Source organism: Lonchura striata, chromosome 9, assembly GCF_046129695.1.
Source record: "Lonchura striata isolate bLonStr1 chromosome 9, bLonStr1.mat, whole genome shotgun sequence".
Classification (NCBI taxonomy): Eukaryota; Metazoa; Chordata; class Aves; order Passeriformes; family Estrildidae; genus Lonchura; species Lonchura striata.
The window spans coordinates 22,370,899-22,394,931 of record NC_134611.1 but is presented as its reverse complement, the minus strand read 5'-3'; the positions used below and the strand labels follow the sequence as shown (position 1 = coordinate 22,394,931).

At 36.9% G+C, this 24,033-nt stretch overlaps 1 long non-coding RNA gene across 2 annotated transcripts in view; it reads left to right on the top strand.

Annotated features, from left to right (window-relative positions):
• Positions 1 to 24,033, top strand: part of LOC110467949 (uncharacterized) — an 81,271-nt gene that overhangs the window by 943 nt on the left and 56,295 nt on the right. Inside the window, exon 1 of one of the 2 annotated variants that reach the window (XR_002464947.3) lies at positions 17,089 to 17,194. The exons of the other annotated variant lie outside the window; for it this stretch is intronic. This is a non-coding gene — a long non-coding RNA (uncharacterized LOC110467949). Of the gene's footprint in view, positions 1 to 17,088; positions 17,195 to 24,033 lie in introns of those variants that run through there. 2 annotated transcript variants of the gene reach the window in all.

The following is a 24,033-nucleotide window of genomic DNA, read 5'->3' as shown; positions in this document are numbered from 1 at the left end:
GCTTTGCCCTTATTTCCACATGTTCTGCTAGAGGCCTGCAGGTTTTCCAAATAGAATAAGTACTTACAACCTGTATAATGCCCAAGTTTTTAATATGTCTATTTAAATTCAGATGATATACTTGTGAGGCAATAACAAAATAAAACTCATGAAGGACCACAATTTCAGACAATGAACATCAGAGATGATAAATAAAGGGCAGTCAGTCAAAGAAAGTATAAAATTTATGTACTGTAGACTTGAATATTAAGGATGTTGCCTGAATCATACTAATTTTCCGAAGTTTTACTGTGCTCTTGGTTTTTTTTTTAATTTCTGTTTGAGAGAAATATTACAGGATGCTTTAATTGGATTTTTTTCTTATTATAGCTTTTTATTAGCTCATTAATCAAGCTTAGGAAGACATATTTTTATATTCCTTGCTTGTCATGCTTATATTTCTGTGCTTTATATTTGAAGTATCAATCTGTATGGAAAAGGTATTCATTGTCCTTCACTCTGGAAGAATATGCATTGCATTTAACAGCCATTTGGAAGTTTAATCATCAAAAGGACCTCTACTAAAACAAAATAGGAGACTGTTCTGTGATCATTTTCAGCTGCCCTCCCCACCTCCCAACCCCAGTTGTCACTAATTTGTATTAAAAGGGCCAAGTAAGCCAATACATCTTCAGGGTACCTTCCCACCCATGCTGGGTCCCAGGATCTCTCCCCTGCATTGTTTAGCAAAAAGATCATTTTTCTGACTCAGGGACTTTGTGCTCATTTCCTGCTGTAGGATCAGAGATGACTCAAAATAGTTGAATAATTGTTCTATTCAAAGATATTGCAGATAATGTAAATACAGAGCTACACTTAGCAAAGGAGATTTGTGGGTTGCTCTTGTACTTTTATTTCAGAAGTGCATTGCTGTAGATCCTGGTTTTTCTTCATGTGTGTATATTCACCAGCTCCATGTTTCCTGAGCACCAGGGACTTACACATTTTACTGCAGATAACCTTCCCTGAACCTGTGGAATGAGATCTTGGTAATAATTAAGTCAATATATTAGATGTTGTAGCATGAATATTTTTGCCCCACTTATTTAAAGAAGTAGGTATTGCACTGAAACAATACTTTTTGCTAAATAAATTTTAACATTCTGTAAAATACGTTTTTTCTAAATTCCGATGCAATTTTCATGAAATACCCAATCTTCCCAGGCCCTCCTACTCATGAACACTAAATGGAATATTCTCATATGCTAGGGTTGAACTGCAATCACCTCCAAATTTTATTTATTCACTTAAGCCCAAAAAGCTATTTTGTATTACAAAAACGTCAGTATTATTCCTACTTGCATGTTCTCTTTTTCTTTGGTAAGAGTGTTGATCTTAGCTAGTAATCCCTTCCAGAGTTGCTTTTCCTTTAACAAATTAAATTTACAAACACCGAAGCAGAACCAAGCTATTCCTTTGCTCTTATGTGCAGGCTGCATATGATCCCTTTAGGCCACAATACCACGTTGAATACTTAATGTTGACTTGTCAAGTTTCACCAACTGCACAGTGATATGGACAGGATTAAATCTTGTTTCATTTCACCATCTCCCTAGCCAGGCAGCAGCGGGGCATGGAGGGCTCATGGTGTTTTACTCTGTTCCAGCACTGCAGTGCAAATAAGCGTGTTAGTGAATCTGCTGACATTCAGCACCTTGACGCAAATGAGAACGTTTTTCTAGGTCTGAAATGGATTGTCAAGTAGCATTCTTGTCAGGGTTGTGTAGTGCATAAGCAGAAGTCATTATGTTTACACCCAGAAGATATTTTGATGGTGAATTAAGGGCTGACCTTCATATCATACCATTTATTAGAGCAAGCTTTTTAGTAAGCTCCATTTAATGGCTTAGAATAAGGTTAACTATTTATGTTCCCTGCCTGAACTCACAAGGAAGTTAGAACATCAAAACTCTCCATATTGTGAGCTGCTTAGTTTTTCAGCTGACTCTTGTTTTGGGGTTGAAAGGTAATGTTAAGTTCTTGCGTTATTTTTGTTGTTGTTAATTTAAATTTGGAAGATTTTTAAATTGGAATATTGTAAAATGATTCATCTGTCAGATGGTGGATATCCTGCAAGCCTATTTTTTTCAGAGACTATTAGACTGTTTTTTCTTTCTGACTGCCCAAAGGAAATTACAATGTAGTGTACTCATAATCATGTTATCTCTTTTATAGCTGCAGATGATTTTTATGGCATTGCAGCTGTACAAACCCAGGATCGATATCTGGAGATATGCTATCCTTTTAAGTTATGTTACTGCCAAATTTTAGACGTGAAAAGATTCCAGGTGAAGCACTATTTGGTCTCATATATTTTACAATATCTAAAACCAGTTGTCAAGCTTCATTAGATATGAAAGCATCATTTTTTTGGGGGGTGAGGGGGTGTAATACTTTGCAATTTTGTGAAATAGAGTCTATCTGTTCTAATATAGCATTGTCTCTCCTGCTAAAAAAATTGTTTCCTGTTTTCAAATAAATGCTGGTGTCCTAGTTTTTTGAGGAACTGTATATTTAGCAATCTGTACTGTATGGCATGAAATACTAGAGTATCTCCTAGTCAGAAAGTATGCAAAAATACTAATACATTAAATACATATAAAGGCTTATTGAATTAATTTGATACAGGAGTTGGAGTTCTCTCTGGTTTTAATTTTTCTCATGCCTAGTTGGGAACTCTAGGTAAAGAGAAACAGATTAATACTGGACCTCAATTATTCTGTTTATCAATGACCAGGTGTAGTCCTGCTTGTTAAATTTTTAAAAAATGACAATGGTTGATATGAATGTTATTTCTTTACAAGTGTCTGTTTATAATCCATTTAAATTAATCCATTTAAATAGTGCGTTTCAGTTGGTACAGTGTAAGGGCTCTGAAAACACTTTGCAAACTGGTGGTCATTTTTTGACCTTTAGGCACAGGTTTTGCCACCATTTCAAGGTTAATTAGCCTTTACAGAATTACTTTGTATGGATTTAGCAATCTTTATTGTTTTCACATGCTTTCAGTGACCCTCAAAACTTTTTAGTAGGTAAACCTAAGTACATTTGTAGTAGATGTGAGTACTTAAACCAATGCAGAAGACACATCATGGTTGAATTAACACTCCATATTCATGATGTTTTAATAGACTTATTTTTTTAGATAGCAAATTTGTGTGCCTTTTGCCCTAGTTTATTACTAACAGGATGACTATGTTCTATATATGAGATTTTTTTTCTAAGTGCTCAAATTTACATCTGAACTATTGACATAAAATTTTGAACAATACACAATCTAATTAACAATTTAGTACTAATTGATAGAAAGTGACCTACATATATATATATATATATAGGTATTCTTAAAACACATAGAAAATCCATATTGCAGCTACACTGCTGGAGAATCTCTCCCTTTTATCTGAGCTCTTCCATAATACTCTATAGTATAATCCCAATTGTAAAGGACAGTGATTCAAGGTCATTCTTGCTAAAAGTTTCCACTTTTTGTTCTACAAAGATCAGAAAAATTTTAAGAAGCCCCATCATCATAATGCAGAAATAAAAGTATGGTCATGTTTAGTAGATTATGACCCAGAGGAAAGAATGTGAAGAGCATGGCTGCAGAGAGGAATTTTAAGTGATGTATGTGAAACTGCCAAAATGAGAATTGCAGCTGAAGGAAGTGAGCCAGCAGTCTAACTACAATCAATATCCAGGTTAAGTAAACAATTACACTCTGCCACAGCTGGAAGAAAATCCACACAGCCTGACAGACTACCTGAAGTGTCTTCAGGAATAAATTCTGAATTTACTTCTTTACTTCATAAATAGCTTTCTTGTCATTTGCACAGACTGTAACTGTTTGTTGGTTTTTTTGGGGTTTTGGTTTTTTGGTTTGTTGGGGTTTTTTTTGTTTTGTTTTGTTTTTGTTTGTTTGTTTTTGTTTTTGGGTTTTTTTTTAATCTATAAGGCAAAAACTCTTCTCAGTGTATGAAGAGCTGTTTTTAGGTCCTGGTAAACAAATTATGCATTTGAGTTAATAGTGGAGGTTGTTTTAAACATCTGGAAACTGGTGAGACTCTGAAGTGACCAAAGAACAATGTATCTTATCAGACAATCTGATTGGTCAGGGAAGCAGGCTTATGAATAATTTAAAAATATGGAGGACTAATATTGGGGTCTTTTGTGAGCACTGAGCTTACCCAACATAGAAGATGTCAAGCTTAAAATGGAAACAGCTGTGTTTACAATATTTTAGGATAGTTTTATTATCAAAGATTAATGTGTGGAAAAGCTCTTTTGTGAAAACTTGGCAGTTGGTCTAAGATTCTTCTTCCCCTTGACATCCTCTTCCTCTCCTAACTTTGTTATGAAGTTGCTAAATAGCTCAAAATAATTTCAACACCATTAACAGAGATGCCTAAATCTCAAAAAGAGCTGAGATAGATTTATAGAAGAATTAATGTTTTTTACTCTGTGCCTTAGGTAAATTTCTTACCTCTTAGGTAAAACATCTGAGGAAACCCCAAAACTTTCCTGCCGGAATACATACATATAAAACTGGTAGTATAGTAGATAGCTGTTCTACTCATGTGCCCTAATTTTATATTTAACCCCTCCAAATGTCTTCATGATTTAAAAATATCTGTTTCTTCTGGTGGACAGTAAAGTGGCAGAGTATTTCCCATTGCTCAGAACACATAAAAAGCAGCAAACCAGCTACTGTCTGTTCCCCCACCACTGCATGACATGCTTGGGATTAGCTAAACTTTGTGGTGTATCTGTGGGAATGCTATATGGCAAATGTGTGCATGAGACAAGGGGAGCAGACTAGATTAATTTTGTAGATGGGAGGTTTTTTAATTTCCTCTTAGCATGGCTTAGTGTGTTTGCATTGTGTGCAATTTTGGAGGCTTTGTGTCTTCAAAACTGAGAAGTATTTGTCTTCAGATATTGAGAAGAACTATTGCCAAATTCTAGAAAACAATAGCAGAGGAAACAAATTTCAAGACTTTATACCATGATGTAGTCCAAGAATAGAGTGACTTTGGATGGTGTGGTCAGACTGCAGCTGCAAGAGCTCTAGATCAGATGGGAAGGAAGTATTCCAGCACATGTGATTTACAGTGGCAACACAAGCAGTCATTTGCTTCCTGTGGTTTTCTCTTTTGTGAGAAAATGGAAAAGACTAGATTGGTCTGTGTCTTAGAGGGAAAACAATGGGCTTAATTAGGTCATTATTATATTCAGCAGATTTTTCACTTAGGGGTGATGTGATAGCAATGCAATGATGATGTTGACCCAGTGGATTTGCAAGAGAACTTCTGTTTAGAATGGGGTTGGTGGATAGACTGTGGCATTGAAATATTGTGTTCTGGTGAGTTGCAGTGAGTTCTGTAGCTAGCATTGGTACTTGTTTACCACTGAGAGAAAGAGAAAAGCTGTTAGGCAAGATGAAACTGCAGGGGAGAGTAGGTGTACCTCCCCAGCTCCTAGGAATTAATCTTTATCATTTTACATGAAAGCATAAATACATTAAATTTCTCTTCTTTATCCATCTTTCTGATAAGCAGTTGCTAGAAGGATGCTGTAGACTTCAAAAAGGAAGACTGTGGGAAGGAATATATGAGAACTTAAGAGGCATGTAGTACAGTATTTACAGTTAACCTACTCCATACTCTGAAAAGGTTTAGAAATCAGAGAGGTCAATTTCTTCTGCTTTAAGTATGCAATTGTGCTTTTCTTATCCACGAAGCAAAGTTATAAGCTATTTTTGGCTTTGTTGAGCTTCTGAAGCATTAATAGAATAATATTTTCTATATGCCATATCACTTAAGACAGCAAATGACCATCTGCTAGATTGCATTTCTCAGCCTGTGGCCACATATACTATAATAGTTGTTTTGGTGTTCTGTAAAAATTTCTCTTCAGACTGACTAAATGATTTATGCTACCAAATTGTTCACATTTATAAACTGTATATTAAACTATTGAAATGGACTAAAATTTTAGATTTTTCTTGTTCTCATGTGATACACTTGAGGGAAAAAAGCAATGAAGAGAGCACAATTATTAGAAAGGGTACATTTTCCATGTGCAGCATCTCTGAAAGCACCTTTGGTTTTGCTCAAGAGACATTCCAGTTTAACCATTCTTGCACCTTTGAGACTCTATCTTAGATGAGCTTAAACTCAATAGCTGAGTGTAGGGGGAAGGGCCTCAGTGGTAAACTCATCTGGTTTTGAACAGCTGGGAATTACTCCAGCTCTTTAGCAGGCTGGAATACTTTAGGATTGCCTTCATGTGAATTTGTATCTCCGTGTTTCAGAAAGACCTTCAAGCCACCAGGAGGAATGATACAAGGCTTGGAAGACTTATATTTGGCTCCCACTCTGCCAAAAATATCTTGTGTAATTTCCTATAATTTGTATGGGTTCTGTTTGAAGCCCTGTGGTGATAAGGCAATACAGAAGTGTTTTGGATGTAGTGCTGCAGCCATTCTTGCCTCCAGCTATTCCCTCTAAAAGAGTCGTTGAGTAGATAGGAGCAAATCTCCTTTGATATCTGTGTGCCTTTTGAGGGCTTTAGGAGCATCGCCCAAGAAGATTCCTAATTCCTGTGCTTTAGTAGAACTGATTCAGATTATTCACAAGACAACAAATTAGCTGAAGGCTTCCATGAAAATATGCTACTGGTTTTAGGATGCTTTAACTTTAATTTTACATGCACACTGGAACCCAGAAACATGCCTGATAGCAGTAAAGAAGGGAGGAGAAAGGAAACAATAAAAGCAAACATGGAAGTTATGAACTTAAACCCAGATGAAAAAAGGTTTCAACAATCCCCTGTTTATGCAATTTATTTAAAAGTGTAATCTAATTAATTAATCATTTTTTGCTCATCATTTTTAGTAGAAAAAACCCAGGTAATGTAGTAACATGCAGATCTGCATGGAAGCTGAAGGAGTGAGTATCCAGTAAAGGTATGGCCTAAAATACAAATGTTTTTTAAACAAAATTATGTCTATTTAAAAAATGAATTAGTCAATTTTTAGGTAACCATAATGCAGAGTGGAATGGATACAAATTATGTGGTAGTTGATCAAAAGGTAGATAATGGTATGTACTGCTGCATACTGAAGAACCTGAAAATAGGAAATAGCTTCAGTAAGCTGCCTCTGGGGGCTGAGGTTGGCATGATGGACAAATGAGTCTGAAGCCAAGAAACGGGGTAAGACAGATTTTTGGACTGCCCAACCCACATCCTGTTAAAAGAACAAGTCAGTTCAAGTGTTTTCCAATGATGATGGAGCTGACAATTAGCAGAAACACAATTCAGAAAGTGAGGGGATGTGGCACTGAGATAGGCTTTAGTGGGTGTGGTGCATTAGGTCAAAGGTTGGACTTGATCTTGAAAGTTTTTTCCAACCTTAATGATTCTATGTTAGATGGATTACAAGTGTGTAGTGGAAAATAGGTGAGAAATCTGATGCGGTAATCACAAAAGGTAGAATTGCACATTAATTTATGAAGCAGATTAAAGAAATCAATAGCTTTAGTGTAGCTATGTTTTTTGAATCAAAAACACCTCAAAATCAGAGAATGATAGAAAAATTCTATTAGTCTTGTGAGTCTGTAGGGTTGAATTTGCATACTAAAAGGGATCTTTTTAAAGCATTTTATGTTTTAACATTCTGTGCGTGGTTAAAGATTTTAAGTACTACTAGGAGTTGTGACCAGATGGGTGGGCAGCCCTGCATATGGAAGTATTTAACTTCTTCAGAATAACTTGGAGAACAAATGCTGATAGTACTGGTTATTTCTGCTGATAATAGCTGACAGTTTTTTCACTTCATCAATAAGGTTTCATTTAAATAATGAAGATATTCTAGATGTGCTGATTGAGGGATGTATGATGTGTGATTCACATAAAATTAAATGACAAGAGGAAAAGAAATCTGTATGTAACAGAGGATTTCAAAGCTCAATACTCTACAGATGTGAATCAATCTACCAAAGAAGCCCTGAAACTTAAATATAGAAAAGGTCTGGAACTTCCTTTTTCAAAAGCATTAACACTCTCTGGCATTAATACCTGGAACAAAGAAAGAAGCATTGTAGAAATAATATAACTGGATCAATAGCCATATAATTAAAAGTATATTAGCAGAATGTAAAAAGATTGCAGAAAGGACTGACAGGCATAGAAATGTATGCAAAAGAGTTAGAGAAGGATAGGAGCAAGGTGAATTAAAGTCAAGCAGAGCTAGACCTTGCACTGGATATTAAACATGATAAAATTATTCAGCCTTAAGCAAGCAGTTTCAGAAACAAACTACTGAGTTTGTTTCATGTAGTCACTGTTCAGGGATTAAATGTATTGACCTAAAAAAATGAAATATTTTATTCTGTCTTCATCAGAGGCATTGGTGCTGATTGTGGTGAGAAATGGAGGTTGCATAGTAGGAACAAGTCCACAAGCTTAATAAAAACCATTGCAAATGAGATCTAAGCATTTTGGTGAAGGGTGGCGACCAACAGTTCCTTGGCCTGAATGGCACTGGTTTATGAAGTCTCATATCTGACCGCAAATACACAGTGATTAGAGAGAAGGAATAATGACCCAACTGGTTATAGGTGTATTAATCCCACCTTGAGGCCTGGTAACAACTTTTAAAGGAAATCCTTGCTGTACCTGCAAATAAATGCCAGACTGATCCCAGCTGTGGTTGTGAACGGGGCTGTCACAGGGCAGCGGGTGTAGCAGCGCTGCAGGCAGTGCACACACACACCTCCTCAGACACCACGTGTTCTTATGGGCCAGTTTACCCCAGCTTTGGGCTGCAACACTTCTGTGTGATTTAGATATTTAAGTAGTATTAGACTTATTTTAAGTGTCTGAGCATGGCTTAGTCTAGAAATTATTCTTAATTCATTGCCTGTAATTTAATTTTCATGCATACTGGGTAGATCAAGATTTGCACAAACATGAATTTCAGTTATAGGCTAAGATTGTCTCATAGAATGCACCAAAGCTTAATATAGGTGCAGAACAGTGATTGTGGAGATTCCCCTCCCCACAGTGATTTTGTGAGACTCCCCTCCCACTGACTTTCAAATGCAGTGAACTCTGTAAAATTTTAACTTTCTTCTTGAGGATGAGAGAGATTGTGAAGAACACACTTGAGTCTACAATGGCTTTCCCATAATAATCAAACCCACTGGATGAATTTCGAATTTTGTCCTGTAAGGTAAGTGCTTTAGACCCCTTACTAGCACTAGGCATAAATTAAGTTGCAAATTACAATCTGTTCAGAAAAATTAAATTTATTTCTAAATTGTATTTAAGAAGTGAAAAAACCCACAGACCTTTTACCAATAGGTTTCCTGAGAAATTAATTTTCTTCTTGACCATCGGAACCAACAACTTGACAAAAAGCATCCTAAATACCACATTTTCCTCTACCATACCTACAGGGACTGTAAGAAAAATAGGCTTAACCCAAATATCAGAGAGAAAGTGACATTTTGTGACTCATGGTCTTCCCCCCAGTTTAGGACTGTCTGTTGAACTGAAGTTTGAGAAGTTCTTTCCAGAACTGAGATGATGTGGTGGTGGTGGGCATTTTTAGAGCATAGGTAATTTTAGTATTAGAATTACTGCTTAGAGTGCTTATTCTTTATAGAGAGTGCTGGAAGAGGACCATGTAATAAATAATAAGTGTAGGCAATGCTGATAAATTAAAAATACAACCTGGCTTTAGAATTTGCTCAGAGGAGTTTGTTAATCTTTAAATTTTCCCAAAATTTGATATCAAATTATTGGTAATGCCTGGCATCCTTTGTAGGAATGTATTCCTACATCACCAAAAGAGCTCCCATCATTAGTGGGGTGATTGTGTAATCTTCCATTGAAATATTCCACACCATTGGTGTTTCTTGGCAGACTGACATGTTTTCACTTGACATTGCTGTAACCTCTGGGAAAGAAAGCCCTACCTTTTGTGAATAATTCATTAGAGAGCCATCACACTGAAGTATTCCCTTCTTTTGAGGGAGCAGGGGAGGGATACCAAAGCTACTTACTTTTGCTTTTGGGTCTTTTGTTTCTTAATTTTTTTAAATGCTACCTTGCAGTCTTAACACTTCTGAAGTATTCTTTCATAGGAATCTTCTCTACTAACATAGAGCTCAGTTCTGATCCTTTGGTTTGTGAATTAATACATATAATTTTTCCAAAGGGTTCTGGATCAGAGCAGTAGAAAGCTGCTGATGCAGTATAGTCTTTCTGATAATGCCGGGTTGCCTGGAACTGGACAATAATGCCAGTAAATCAAACTTTCAGAAATTCAGCATGACTGGCTGTTTAGTAAAATGTGCTAAAACATGTTTGAAATGGCTGTGTAGACTTACATTGCCAGCAGTGAGCATGTAGGACACAATACACTCCTGGCAGACACAGGGGAAGGAGCCCTTTTGTATTTGACCAGAGAATGAAGGGCTCAGTGCCCACAAGTGTATTTAAAGCACTGGTGAAAATGTTTACATGGAGTTGGTTTGTCTGACTTTTGAAGTGTAAAAAGTCTGTATATTCACTTCACCTGGATAAATATTCCTATTGCTAGTAATGATTTTAAAAAACAAGTTGAAACAGAAGACCCAGTTACAGCTTTTTTAAAAATTTATGTTAGGTAAGCCTTTTTTTAGGTAGCCTGTTTGAAGGTTCTACCAATGACTTTTTTTTCCTAAAATTGTTTCAGTAGCAAGTGTTCACTTTGTTCTTTACTTTTTCACTTGTAGTATGTATTTTTTCATGTCTGCTAGAAAAGCTTGATTCTTAGTTTAAAGCATGTTCTTGATAACAGACAGGCAAGGGCTGGATGAGCTGTTCTATTCTTATGTGCAATATCTTGGGTATTTGAAGGGCTCTTTAGTGATCCCTTCCTCTAAGAAGCTCAAATAATTTCTGGTCTTTTATTAATCTGTCAGAGCAGGGGTTGCTTCTGAATTTATCTTAGTATTTCTGTCTGAAACAGCTGTGCTGCCTATGCTTCAAATTGCCAGCATTAAATCAACATAGTTTTCCTCCTCATTCTTCATCAATTTGTCATATAGATAAGCCCACTACCTGCACTAGCAATCTTCCATTATCCACTGTTCTTGCTGGTTTCTTCCATATACTCCCATCAACACCCGCAAAGGCTTTTTACCCTCAGATATATTCTGTCTTTCTCTCTTTAGTTTTTTAACTCCACTGCATAAGACAGTGTCTACAGATAGCTAATGACTCTAAAATTGAGCATGACATATGACTTATTTTGCCAGTGATATAGCTAGGTGATCTGGACTTTAATATCTTGGGATCATATAAAGGAAATTAAAAAATTATAAAGCAGATAAAAAGAAAAACAAACCACAAGAAAAAGGCATCTTGATGTTTTTTGTTATTTATGTAAACTCTAACATCAAAATTTCTTTTCTAATTACTGAAACTATACACACTGAAAATGTACACATTTGAGGAATAGAAATGAATACACTGCCCTCCATTATGCACTGTGCAGAAAGTGTCCTTCATGATCAGAGTTCTACCCTATGAAATTTAATCTTCATTCAGATTCTTCTGGGTTTTTCCATATATTTGCCTGTCTTTAAATGTGCTTTTGTGACATCTGTATATGTAACCTCCATAACTAAGATGTGCTTATTTGCATTGTAAAAGAGTAAAGTGTTTCCAGTACCAGTGTTATAATGAATACTATATTTAAAAGATCATGCCTCATTTTTCAATGTGCTGTGTCGGCAGCAGTGTTGTAGTCTGTCCTGATATTTCACTGTATAAATTAGACAGCTAAGGAAGGGAAAAGGAGAGCAGCAGATAGATTGAATGACCTGTTCCATATTACAACACACAACTTTGACAGCATGAGAAGCAAATTCCTAGCCCAACCTACTAAATAAGGAGTCATCAGAAATGTAGTCCTGATTTTTAGGAAGAGGTTAGGAGTTTTGAATTGTCTTGAATTTTTTTTTGTCCTTTTTGTGCCTCTCTACAAAAATAATTATAACTGTATACAGTGGCTGTTGTAAACCTCTTTGAAACCATTTCAGAAAATACTGATTCCAATTGTCATTCCATAATGGTTTTCTAAAATGGAAAAAAAAAAAAAAACAAACTTTTTTTTCATAGAAAGAAAAACATTTCAAAAGTTTCTGGTTTTCCTCCTTGGAGCTCAAAAAACAAGTTGAAAAGGGGCATATGCTTTTCAGTGTGTAACTTCCATGTATGCACATACTGGATGCTAAAAAAAGAATGGATAGACTTTAAAAAAAGGAATAGATATATTTACATGGAGAAAGATCAGCAAAATAGTCTAAACACCTGAAGAAAGAAATAGTTAAGAATAGAAAAAAATGGAGACTCCTCTAAAAATGTTGGGCAAGATGTTTGCAAATAGATACTTTAAAGGAGGTGAATCCTGTTTCAAATCAGAGCAAAGCTGCTGGTTCCCTTTGCTTCCCTATGGCTGCTGCAGGTGCCCCAGGCTTTTTCCTCCAGAGCAGCTGTGCTCCACTGACACAAACAGCACTTCCTGGGGACTACATCTTCAGTTACTGGTGCAAGAGTCATCCTAATGTGCAATGGGATATTTCAGTCATGCTTTCCAATGACTACTAAAACACAGCACTGCATAAGCAAATCAAACTGCATGCTTGCAGATAGAGCTGCCATTGACACAGTTACCTGTCTGTTACTCCCTTCAAAGAGGAGCTAATAGAAAAATTGTAGGGCAGCAAGGAAATATGTGAAAAAACCCAAATGCTTAGTGATGTAGTCTTACTACTGTCTGTCTTCCCATCTCCCTCCTAATTTTCTGTTTCAGCTTATGATCTCCAAAATACTGAGTTTTCCTAGCTCAACTTATTTTTTGCCTCACATCACAGAGAATGCCTAACAATGTCAAATATAGAAAAGCTGATTCAAAGTATGCCTATGTCTTCAAAAAGGTCACAGTTTTTACCTGCATAAAGTAAACATTTTGCCTGGGAGAGTGCAATGTGATATACATTAACAGAATGCTTTGCTTTTCCATAACAAAGGTCTTTTAGTTTAGAATTTGTGCATTATAGCAGGGGTAAATCCAAATGATGATTGTAAAGTTCACAGCCTGTTCTGCAGGATAGAAATTAATAGGATAAAGGATAGAAATTAGTAGGATAAATGTTGAGAAATTGTAGCATAATGTTCCTTTCTCTTCCCTAGTATCCATATTTAATATGCAAATATTAAAAAGGAACCACATTTAAGTTGACTTTGGTGCAGCATGCGTTCCTGGCTTCTCAGGACCTCATCCACAACATGCAGAATTTATCTGCCACAGATTTTTCAGCTGTGGAGGTTGCTGATCTCAAAAGAGGTGCAGGATTCTTCACCTAGCTCTAAGGGTTTGTGTGTCAGAGTAGGATGCTGTTGTCTGAAGGTATTGAGATACCCAGTAAAGAATAATGTACACTTCTTGGGGCAAATTAACAGGGACTTAAAAGTTCTTCTGGGTGCTTGGAAACTGAGCCCCACAACAGCCAACAGTTTCTGGACCTAGGCTTTTTTATTTTCATAGCTTTGTGCTTTGGTCATTAGCTTATTCTGCCTAGTTTGCAGCTCGTCAGGTTTTTAATTTGAGAAGTTAAGCCTGTCATCTGGATCCATGAAGTTGTATCTGTAATATGAACAGGAGAATAGTAGCACTTCAAACACCAGCATGTATTTCAGGCAGACCCTGTATACTCATAAAATGTTAGAATTTAGGATCTTTCCAATGACAGCCATGTCTGCTTTGTTTAATGTCAGGCTTCTGAAAGATCTTTTCCTAGCCAATGTTGTTTACCTATCTGTCCCTTAAAGAGAAAGAAGACAGTTCTTGCATTTGAGTTACTCTGTCCAGCTGGAAATGTGTAGTACATTCTTTATTCTACTTATTACAGAGTATGTGGTACCTCCTTGAGTATACCAAGACCACACACTTGCATTGTTATTGTTCATGACATTTGCCAAATGATTTACACTCAAATCTTATTTTTGTGACAGAATTTCAGTCTCATCTTACATTCTCTAATTATTTTGTCATCAAAACTGTTAAAATTCATAAGTGAGGCAGTTTATTTGGAAACAATTATGGTTATAGCCTAGATATTTCCATCTAGGCTGTGTTTTTGAAACATAGCATTTGGCTCTGCAGTATTTGAAAAACTCAGTGATTGAAATCTGAACCTTATGCTACCATGATATAAAGTATATCCTGGTTTTGTTGTCTGCTTGGGGAGGAATCAGGTTTCAGCTTAAATGGTCATGGTTGTGCCTCTGTATTTTGTTTCTGGTAGGTTGTTCTACAAACCTGCAGAGTAATGATACAGAATAAAAGCCTCCTGAATACATCCTAAATGTTTTGACATGCATATGTTTTATAGATATGTAGATTTGCCAGCATAGAATATTTGTAATTTCAAGGTTTTTAGATACCTTATAGTTTGGATAGGATTTTTCTGTCTCAGAAAAGAAATGTCTCTTTATCTTCAAGTTATTTTTTACAGTAGTATAAGGCAATTATAAATATGTCTGGTAAAAATAGTCTCCTTTGATTAATTAGTAGGTGTTGCTTAAATTCATCCGTTTCTTTATATATGTATGTGAATTCAAAGACTGAAGATCAATATGTGTGGAAAAGTTAAGAGCTGCTGGAAAGGGGACAGTGGACAGTTACTCAGCTTCAGCATAATTGAGACTAGAGATGCAGACAACTGCATTTAATATTGATACCTGTGCCTAATTTTCTTCTGATGATTTGTGTAATTTCAAAAACGTGATTTTAAAGGTGAAGCTTTCTATGGAGCTGTCAAAATTTTATATTTCACATTTCTGAAATAATCAAATTACATCCTATACATAACTAGAGAGACTGAGGTGCTTTTCATATACAGTACTGCACTTAGCACAAAAACAAATGCTAATGTGACTATCAGTACAGGACCAAACTTTATCTGAGATCTAGGGTGTTGCCATGGCAATTCCAATTGTTGGAAAAAAATTTCTCTTTTGTGCTTTATTCTGACATTAGATTGCAAAATGATGATTATGAAGAAACATACAACCAAAAATGGGGGGGTGGGGGGGAATGTTTTATGGAGATGTAAAACATACTTTCTGTCATATTTACTTTTTCTGAAACACCAAGTCTGTGCCCAGATTGTTACTAGCTGTATTTTTTGCAGATTCAGATATATTGTTATTTCTCAAGCTGCCATAATAATACTCAATGTTATTTTTCCCAAATGTAATAATCAACATAATAAGGAACTCAGAGGCACATATCCCATTTCCTATGCAAAATATCGGCTTCTAGTGTATGTTATACTGCTGATGTGGTCCTTTTGCTTTTAACAATACTGCCTATGTTAGTTGAAGCATATCTAAAACACAGATCTTGCTTAAGTTATTTATATATATCAGCTCTATAATCTCTGTATAATAGAATAGTTTATCCAAGCCAATAGATCAGTCATTTCTGTTTAGTTATAAAATTGTTTTTCTACCAATGCATCTCACTGTGAGAAAATTGATATGGCTATTACCTGTTCCTTGCTAAATCAATACACAACAAGCTTTAAATAAATCAATAAATAAATAAATACACACTCCTACGCCCCCCCAAAAAACCCAACAGCCAAACAGCAAACCACACAATACTTCCTAAAAAGAAGCAAATGAAGGAGTACAGTTAAAATGTGCTTTATGCTTTACACTGCAATTCATGCTGAAGTTTATTGTGCATTCTTTTATGTAGGAAATGTGTAAAATGGGAAATGTTTCCAGAAGAGAACTAATTCTTGCAGTGCTGCATTGCTGCTTTATAAATAAATCATTGTCCTTTCTCTATTGATCACTGGAACAATCCAGTGGAAGAATGCTTAGTGCAGCCCTTTGCAGGATGGCTGGATTGAGAGAAAAAGCCGAGTAAGTGGGACCCAGCAGCAGGGAATTGGGAAAATCCCACACTAGTTAGAGATCAGGTTTGGTGCATGAAATTCCTGACTTGTCTTTTACTTCCAGAAAAACTGGACAAAGCAGCTGATTTCTACAAGATATTCTGTCTTTCCATAATGTCATTGATCAGGAGAAATTAAATGTGCAACAATACTAGTTGTAATAAGTGGATGATGCTGAAAAATCTGTGTTTAATGTATTGTGATTTTTTTTTTTTTTTTGAGAACACACACAAGAAAAAAGACCTTCCAAATTTACTTAATGATCTCAATTATGATATTTATTTGTCAAGAAATAAGGGCTAAAATCTGCCAGGAATATGTTTGAGTTTACAGACTCTCAGAAATAGTACTGCATTCCTGTGAGTTGAGGTGGAATCTGAATTTTATTTGGTTATCACAGATAGCCAAGATCACAGCTTGCCAATCTGACAATTTGATGATGTCTGATTTTTCAGGACTTCTGGTATCAAGCCCCAAGGCTTTTCTGGGAATAGGAGTTACAATGAAGAGCTGAGAAATACTATTTGGGTTTGCATGTCTGACCAATAAGAACAGTATTGGATCTCGGAGGCATATACTTTTTAAAACATGGATTTTACTGAAGCCTGTGGTTGTCATCTATAGCAAGAGTGTTATCCAGAACAGTTCTAGAATAGAAAGTTCTTATTTTTCATAAAATGAGATTTACTGGTAAATGCAGCGCTCAGCTGATGGCAAGTTATTCAGGGTCATGGTGATGTATTGCTTTTAGGGCATGTTGTCATCGCATCATTTTTTTCTGTTTCTCATTAATTACAAATACTTCCAGGATGCGGGTCTGTAAAATGTAATTATTTATTCCACTGGGTGTTTTATCTCTAGTGCAGCAATGAGAGGCAGCACATGCTGCCGTGTTCTCACCAGCGCGCCGTTGGGTGGCTAACAGGAAGCAAAGACTTTGCTGGCTGCAGGCGGGCGGTGGCGAGGAGCGGGGCGGCTCGGTGGCTCCGGGCGGCCCCGCTGCTGCCGCGGTGCCCGGGGCTCCTCTGCCGCGGCCGCAGCTCCCTGCTCAACGCCCACTTGATGGCAAAAATTCTCCCAGCTTGAATGGTAAACCTGGACCAAATGGACTGCAGGAAACAAATCTGGAGGTACAGAAAGAGACTACGTGTCGATGTTGCTAGCAGGGCAGAAAGCACCTGGCGCAGCCCTAGTTTCCATTGGACTGGCAGTGGATGGGCTTTCCCTTTCCTCTCCCAGTGTCCACGTACCAATCGGTATAATAAAGTTCGTGCCTTCTGCTAGGATGCTAAAAGGCCTGAAATTAACATGAGCATAATAATCCATGAAGTATTTCGTTATCTGAAATAATGCGATCTATTAAACAAACAAAAACCACGGTGTTTATCGTTACTCCTGCATTTCACCGTCTCCCTGTTCCAGCTGGAGCGGAGCCTGGCCGCTGGCCACTAGATGCCACTGTTGTATAAGGACGTGTTGGGCGTAATGCCTCAGACAATGAGTAATTTACTTAGAGAACATGTATGTGTATAATTAGGAGTCATCAATGTCTTTCTTTTAAAATAAAATAAGTTTACCATATCTAATTAGATATTTCTTATAAGATGGATTTAATTCTAATTGGGTAAAGCTATGCTACTGCTTTAAAATACAGCAAAGGATGTATTTGTATTCACTTTCACAGTTTCCATATTTTTTTAGTCCATGCAATAAATGGATCTGATTACACCTTTTAAATCGATGTTCTCTCAAACTGGCATGACATAAATGATTGTTCTGTCATTGTGATTTTACTGCCATTGTTTTCAGCGTGTGAGGTTTTTTAGTGATATCTCTCTTAATCTCATTCTGTCTTTCCCTGTCCTCCTGATTATGATCTTAGATCTGCATCCAAACTCAAGTAATCCATTTAAAGAGCCAACAGTGGCCACCACAGATGACTCTGGCTTGACCATGACAGCACAGGTTTTCCAGCAGCAGTGAGCTCAGTCATCCACAGCTAATGAGCCTGAGCTCCAGAATGTCTGTTGTGCAAGGGGCTTCTTTAAAAGCTCAGATTTCCTGTAGCTGAATGTTTTCAGCGAAAATCTAGATTTTTCAGATGTTGAACTGTAGGCAGCCTATGAAAAATTCAAATTCAGTGGTTTTTTGGAGGGAAAATGAAGACCTTAAAACTTCAGTGCGAATTCCAAAGGCACTGGCTAGTCATTGTGACACCTGGTGTGGGTAAAGCTTACACCCCTTCCCAAAGCAGTTTCATTAGTGCCTGAATTCTCTTCACCAACCTGAGTTCTGGATTTTCCCACCAAAATCCTGTGTTGCCTGCTAACGTAAGAACTATGCTGGTTGTTTCAGATCTGTGGGAGTTTTGGTATGGGCGATCTTCCTCAGATCAGCTCTAGTGACACCAGGCTGCAACACTGGCCACTTCCACCTTATGAGTGCTCCCATCAGGCTATTCCTGCCTCTGTCTGACACGTGAGCCACTCCTGTGTTTCCCAATTATGACTAGAATGTGTCTATTCAAACTTGATGGCATCTTTCAAATTACTTTGAATTATCTCCTGAAAAAAGCTACTTCTGTAACAGAACAATGGCAAAGTGATTTTAGAGTAACTTTCAGATTGTGGTTTATAACTGTGTTGGACCTCAGAAATAGCTTGCCCCAGAGGGCATGGCTTTCTCTGCTATCCCTATCTCTCATATATCAAATTATGGATTATTATACAAAAGTTGTATCTCTGTCTTATTTATTAAAGTGTTGGTTCACTAAATAAAGGATCTCAACAATGATTTCAGCTGGCTGAAAACATGCTTGAAATTTATGTATTTCAGTGAAAGGTTTTCAACAAGCTCTATTTCTGAAGCTGAAGTACTTCAATTCCCAATGACCAAATTCATTAAAATATAAATTAGCGTAAAGAAACATATGAATCACAATGGTATATTTACATATCATCAATTTGGTGTGCCTATAACGGTTTCTTCATGTAGAGTAACAGCTACTGCAGTTTTCACAACCACAGAATTGAATAAATGACTGTGGGGCAAATAAGAAAGCAAAAAGGACAAGGATGAAAATTCTTTCTGCTGAATGGGGAAAAATACTGCAGAATTCTGCAACTGAAATTAAAACCTGTGTTAAACCAGTTTCCTTCACTAAGACATATCTTAGCCAATCAATTAGCATTGACTGTCTCAGTATTCTAATAATAGGAAAGGATTTAAGGAAATGTCATGTTTCGTTTGTATTTTCAGAACTGTAGCTAATTACTGATTATTGCACAAGAGTGAATATCCTCTAAGAAATAGAAGTGAAGAGGATGGAATGAGAATGTCTTATCTCAGGGGAGTTAAATGATCCTCCTGCAGTAAGACCTTTGCATCCTCAAAAGGCAGCAACAGAAATTTCTCATAAAGTTTGACCTGTTGTTCTGTAAGTAATATATCCGAGACTCCAATACAGAGTATCTTGTCAGTTCCTTTTAATAAATGAAGCTGAACTGATACAGAAGCTTGAGTAGTTTCTCTGACCTGTACCAGTTCTCTGCTCTATGCCTTCACATGTATTTCCATGAATTGTTGATACACTTGGCCAGTGAATTTTCTGTGGCTTCAAAGCTAAGCGTTTCACTTTGCCTTGTATAAAACACGCCCAGAAGCTGGATTCTGAAGAAAATACGTAGAGGGGAAAATATTGATTTTAGATGTTAGGATAATCTAAGAAAATTAAAGGGTAAGGGAACCCTTTTTTCTTTTTTTTTAGTATTTGTCATTTGTTGCAAATACTTCCCAGAAAATTACTTTGTAGTGAAGTAATTAGCTCCACATAGCAAACATTAACTACAAATATTGCATTTTTGACATCCAGAAAGTGCCATGACAGTCTTAAGAGATGTTGTTCTACATCTCTTCTTCATCTTTCCAGGGGACAGGAGGAAGAAATGATTGGTTAGTCTTCAAGAATGATGGGCATCAGGTTCATTGCTGGATTTTCTGAAAAGGCTTGTGTTTGATATCATAGAGCACAAACCCGATTAGCTCTAATGTAATTTGTTAGCTTTTGTGATGCAACTCAGTGTGTGTCATTGTGCATTCTCTGATCAAGTAATGTTAGGGAGAGAGTCAAAAGAGCCAAATAGCCACGGATTTATGCCCTTTCTAGAAATGACTAGGACATTTTGAATCCTATAGGAGAATAGACCTTTACATGTCTAACTTACCTAGAATATCTTTAGGAATATAACTTTTAATGCAGTCCCATCTTTCAGAGTCATCCCAGTGTTTCTAGATAAAATTGAAGACATATATGAAATATATATCTTCATATAAAATATGAAGACATATAAAATAAGGAACTGCTGAGTTTTCATCAAACTGAGAAAGAATAAATCATAAGATGTGAAAAAAAATGTTTCATGACTAAAGCTTTTAAAACAATGCAATATTACTGTATTGTCATATCCCACTAGTTCTTCAGTCACATGAGAACACAAAACATGTAAGTAATCTAAGCATGACTATTGCTGCTCTTTAGGAAAATGGTTCAATAATTCATTGATCTCCCATTGCTTAAGTTTACTGCCTAAGATATAATCCTCCTTTTTCTTGATATGGTCAATTTTTTTTGTAAGTGGAAGAATTTTTAATATTCAACTTGGTAGCATTTGAAATCAGCCTGAAATAGAAAATTTTATGAGCGTTTTATAAACTTCATTTAAACTGAATCCTAGGAAATGTGGGAAAAAAGTATTGCAGATGAGTAATTTTTAAGGAATTGGGAGGAAGAGACACCATTATGTAAAGGAATGTTTAGTATCAAAGCATATAAATAGCTTTAGCTGACAGCAGAACAATAACTTCAAAAGTTAACAAATCATTCTCAAATTTTGATAGAAAAGGAAGCTAGAAAAAGAAAGCTAGATTTATTCCATTCTGAAGATAAGAAAGGCTATTTTAATTGTGATTTTAAAGAATTTTTCAGACATGCTCAACTTTTGATTTCAGTGTTTTTCATCCTGATTTGCACTAATAAAAACTAGGTGCAAATGAGTAGTGATGAGTCTGTATTGAAGTTAAACGAATAGTTGAAAATGTCTATGAATATTCATTTAAATTCAAAAATTAACTCCAAATTGATCATGCCTATGACTTTGCGAATTTGCTTTCTACAAGCATGCATGCGCTTGAAATTACCTTTCATGAATATTTGCAAAAGCAAATTTTCAATTAGATATTTCATATACTTGCAGAAAATAATTTTTCAGTGATATATTTAATTATGAGATTTGGATTTTACATCATGCTGCCTGATATTTGTGATCTGTTCTGTGGGAATGCATGTTTGAAGGCCTCCGGGAAGGTTTTAGCTGGATGGAACACTTTGGAAAACCTTTATCTTGTGAATTAAAGGATTCATCAAGAATCACAAACAAATGAGAATATACAAGAAAATAGGAAACTGTGCAAATTTCAACTTCCATTTGAGGATTTTTAAAAAAATATATTGAACATCGCACTTCAGCATTAAGTGAATCTTAGAGTCCAATTGCTCCTCATTTGTGTTGTCAGGCCATGATCATGGATGGCCAAGTTCAGTGACTATGTCCAAGGAGAATAATTTTAAGGAAGTGGATGTTTGGATTTTTAACCATTGAAGACAAGAATCATGATAGATTGCAATAGCTGATAATTTGGGGTAGCTTAGAAAAAGTGGTATACATGCAATGACTGTCACTGGAGCTCCAACATGGGAGTTTCAATTAGAAACTGACTTCATGAAAGAGATTCTAGATCTAATAAGATGTTTGCATAGAACTGTTCTCATGGTGTATCCAGTTTAAATGTTATCTAAAGCCCGCTGACTTGCAGGAAGAACTGACACTATAAACATATTCTTACTAAGGGACACGAGAGAAATGAGAGTTTGGCAAGTCTTCCATGTCAGGAGGAGAAATCAACACCAGCAAATGAGATGAGAGGATGGGGTGTGGGTCTGCTTGGTGCACGTATTTTTGTGTTTCTAGAAACAAGGAGAAGCAGGAAGGATGCTTGACCCTCCATGGATGCAGTAGGATCAGTTCTGGCCGGAGCTGTGGTGTGTGGGGAGGCTCAGAGGAAAAGCTGCTGGCAGCCTGTGGAGGTGACCACGGGACCCCACGGGCCAGCCCAGAGGGGTGAGCTCACCCACCCTGAACAAGGGGAAGGAGCTGCTCAGGGGGAACAGCCTGAGTGAGATTTGCACCTGGCCTTAGCAGCCCCCTGTGCTACTAATCTTGCAGGGGAGGAGAGGTCCTCATCGATAACGGCAGTCTAGGAATGCACTTCTAAATTTCAGTTTAGTTTTGTTTTGTTGTGCACAGGAGTGTAACCACTTATTTTGCTGGACTAAATGCGTCCTGATTTCATCTTTCACCTTGGCAGCTGAACAGCATATTCCCCATGGCTGATTCAAGGCACTTTCTTACTGGTGGAGCAAGGAAATACACACACACAAGTATTCCCTCGGAGCAGGGAGTGGTTTCCCAGCTAGTTACTGGAGCCAGCTGGAGGGCAGGTAACAGGCAGTGCTGAGTCACTCTCTCTCATCAGGCACAGCCAGTGCCTCTAACAAGCAGCAGGGGAGGGGGAGATGGTTTATGATGCATAAGGTACTATAAGAGATATCATACAACTCAAAATAAGATATTGAGTACCTTGAATTCCATGTTCAAATATTTTGCAAGCTCAATATTTTCCACTGTTTATTGAAATAAATTTGTAAGTAATTTAAAGCCAGGAATTATTTGGGGAAATTTCTGAGTGATTTTTAGATAATTTAAAAACAAGAAATGTGGGATGAATAAATTATTTTGTTATATTGCATCTTCATCTCTAGTTTGAATAGTGAGAGAATCTGGCCCCAGTGCCTAGAAGCCATACTCAAGGATTGGATTTCCTGTGTAAAAGCTATACAGTCCGATAACACAATTGTACTGCATATTCAGTTTTGATATGTAACCTTTTAAATAAATTGGAATACTCCTCGTGCCTATACTGGCACACACAGAGAGATCATAAACAATAATTTTGTAAAGGTCACCTCCTCACTAAGCGCTTGAGCTCATGGCAAGCACAGCATAGGGCTATTAAAGGACCTTTATGCTTCTATTTTTGGTGTCTGTTAATATTTTTGCAGCTTCAAAGCTCTGTTTAATATAAAGGCTGTGTAGTGTCCCATGCCATGGGTCTGTGCAGGTCTGTGCTGTGAGACCCTGGGCTGCCTCCCTGTGCATTTTCATGGCAAATGCCTTCTGGCTGTAGGATCTGGGGTTACTCGCAGCGTGGAGCAGCATGCCCGAGGCTGGCAGCATCCTTCCTGCTGGGAATGAGGGGGAACACAGCAAGATCCAAATGGTGCAGGCTTTTGTGTCAGTAGCATCTCAAGACAACCAGGTATCAGGAACCTGGGCAATACATGTGTCAGCAGTGGCTGAGGGATCTGCACAAGGTGAGAGTTACCAGATGCTTGCCAAGTTCAGCTGCATAGCACATTGCTCAGATTTTCCTGCTGCTGCCCTTCTAAGGTGCTAATGAAGTTGTTAGTTGAATAATTTTTTTTGGTCCAATAATTTTCTCTTGGTCTTGCTTGTCTCAAGCAAAATATTTTGTCTCAGAGGAAATGCTTGGAAGTTTATAGTCCATCCAACCAACATTAAAACCACATATATCTGCTGGTCTTCAGAAAAAAAAGCATTTTGTTACAAACTCCCTTTATGCTATACCCGTTGGAACTGTTCTTTCCTGTGATTGACAACATTGCCTAAATCAATATACTTTTATTTTCAGATCTCTATTATTTTGAAGAAATCTACATTTGTCCTGCTGACAGTGTAGGGAGAAGTTATTCCTCACTATAGTGGCATTAGAGGATACCCTCAGCAGGGTAAGTGGAGTCTATCTGGTGTCATTAAAATAGCCCCTAGTCTGA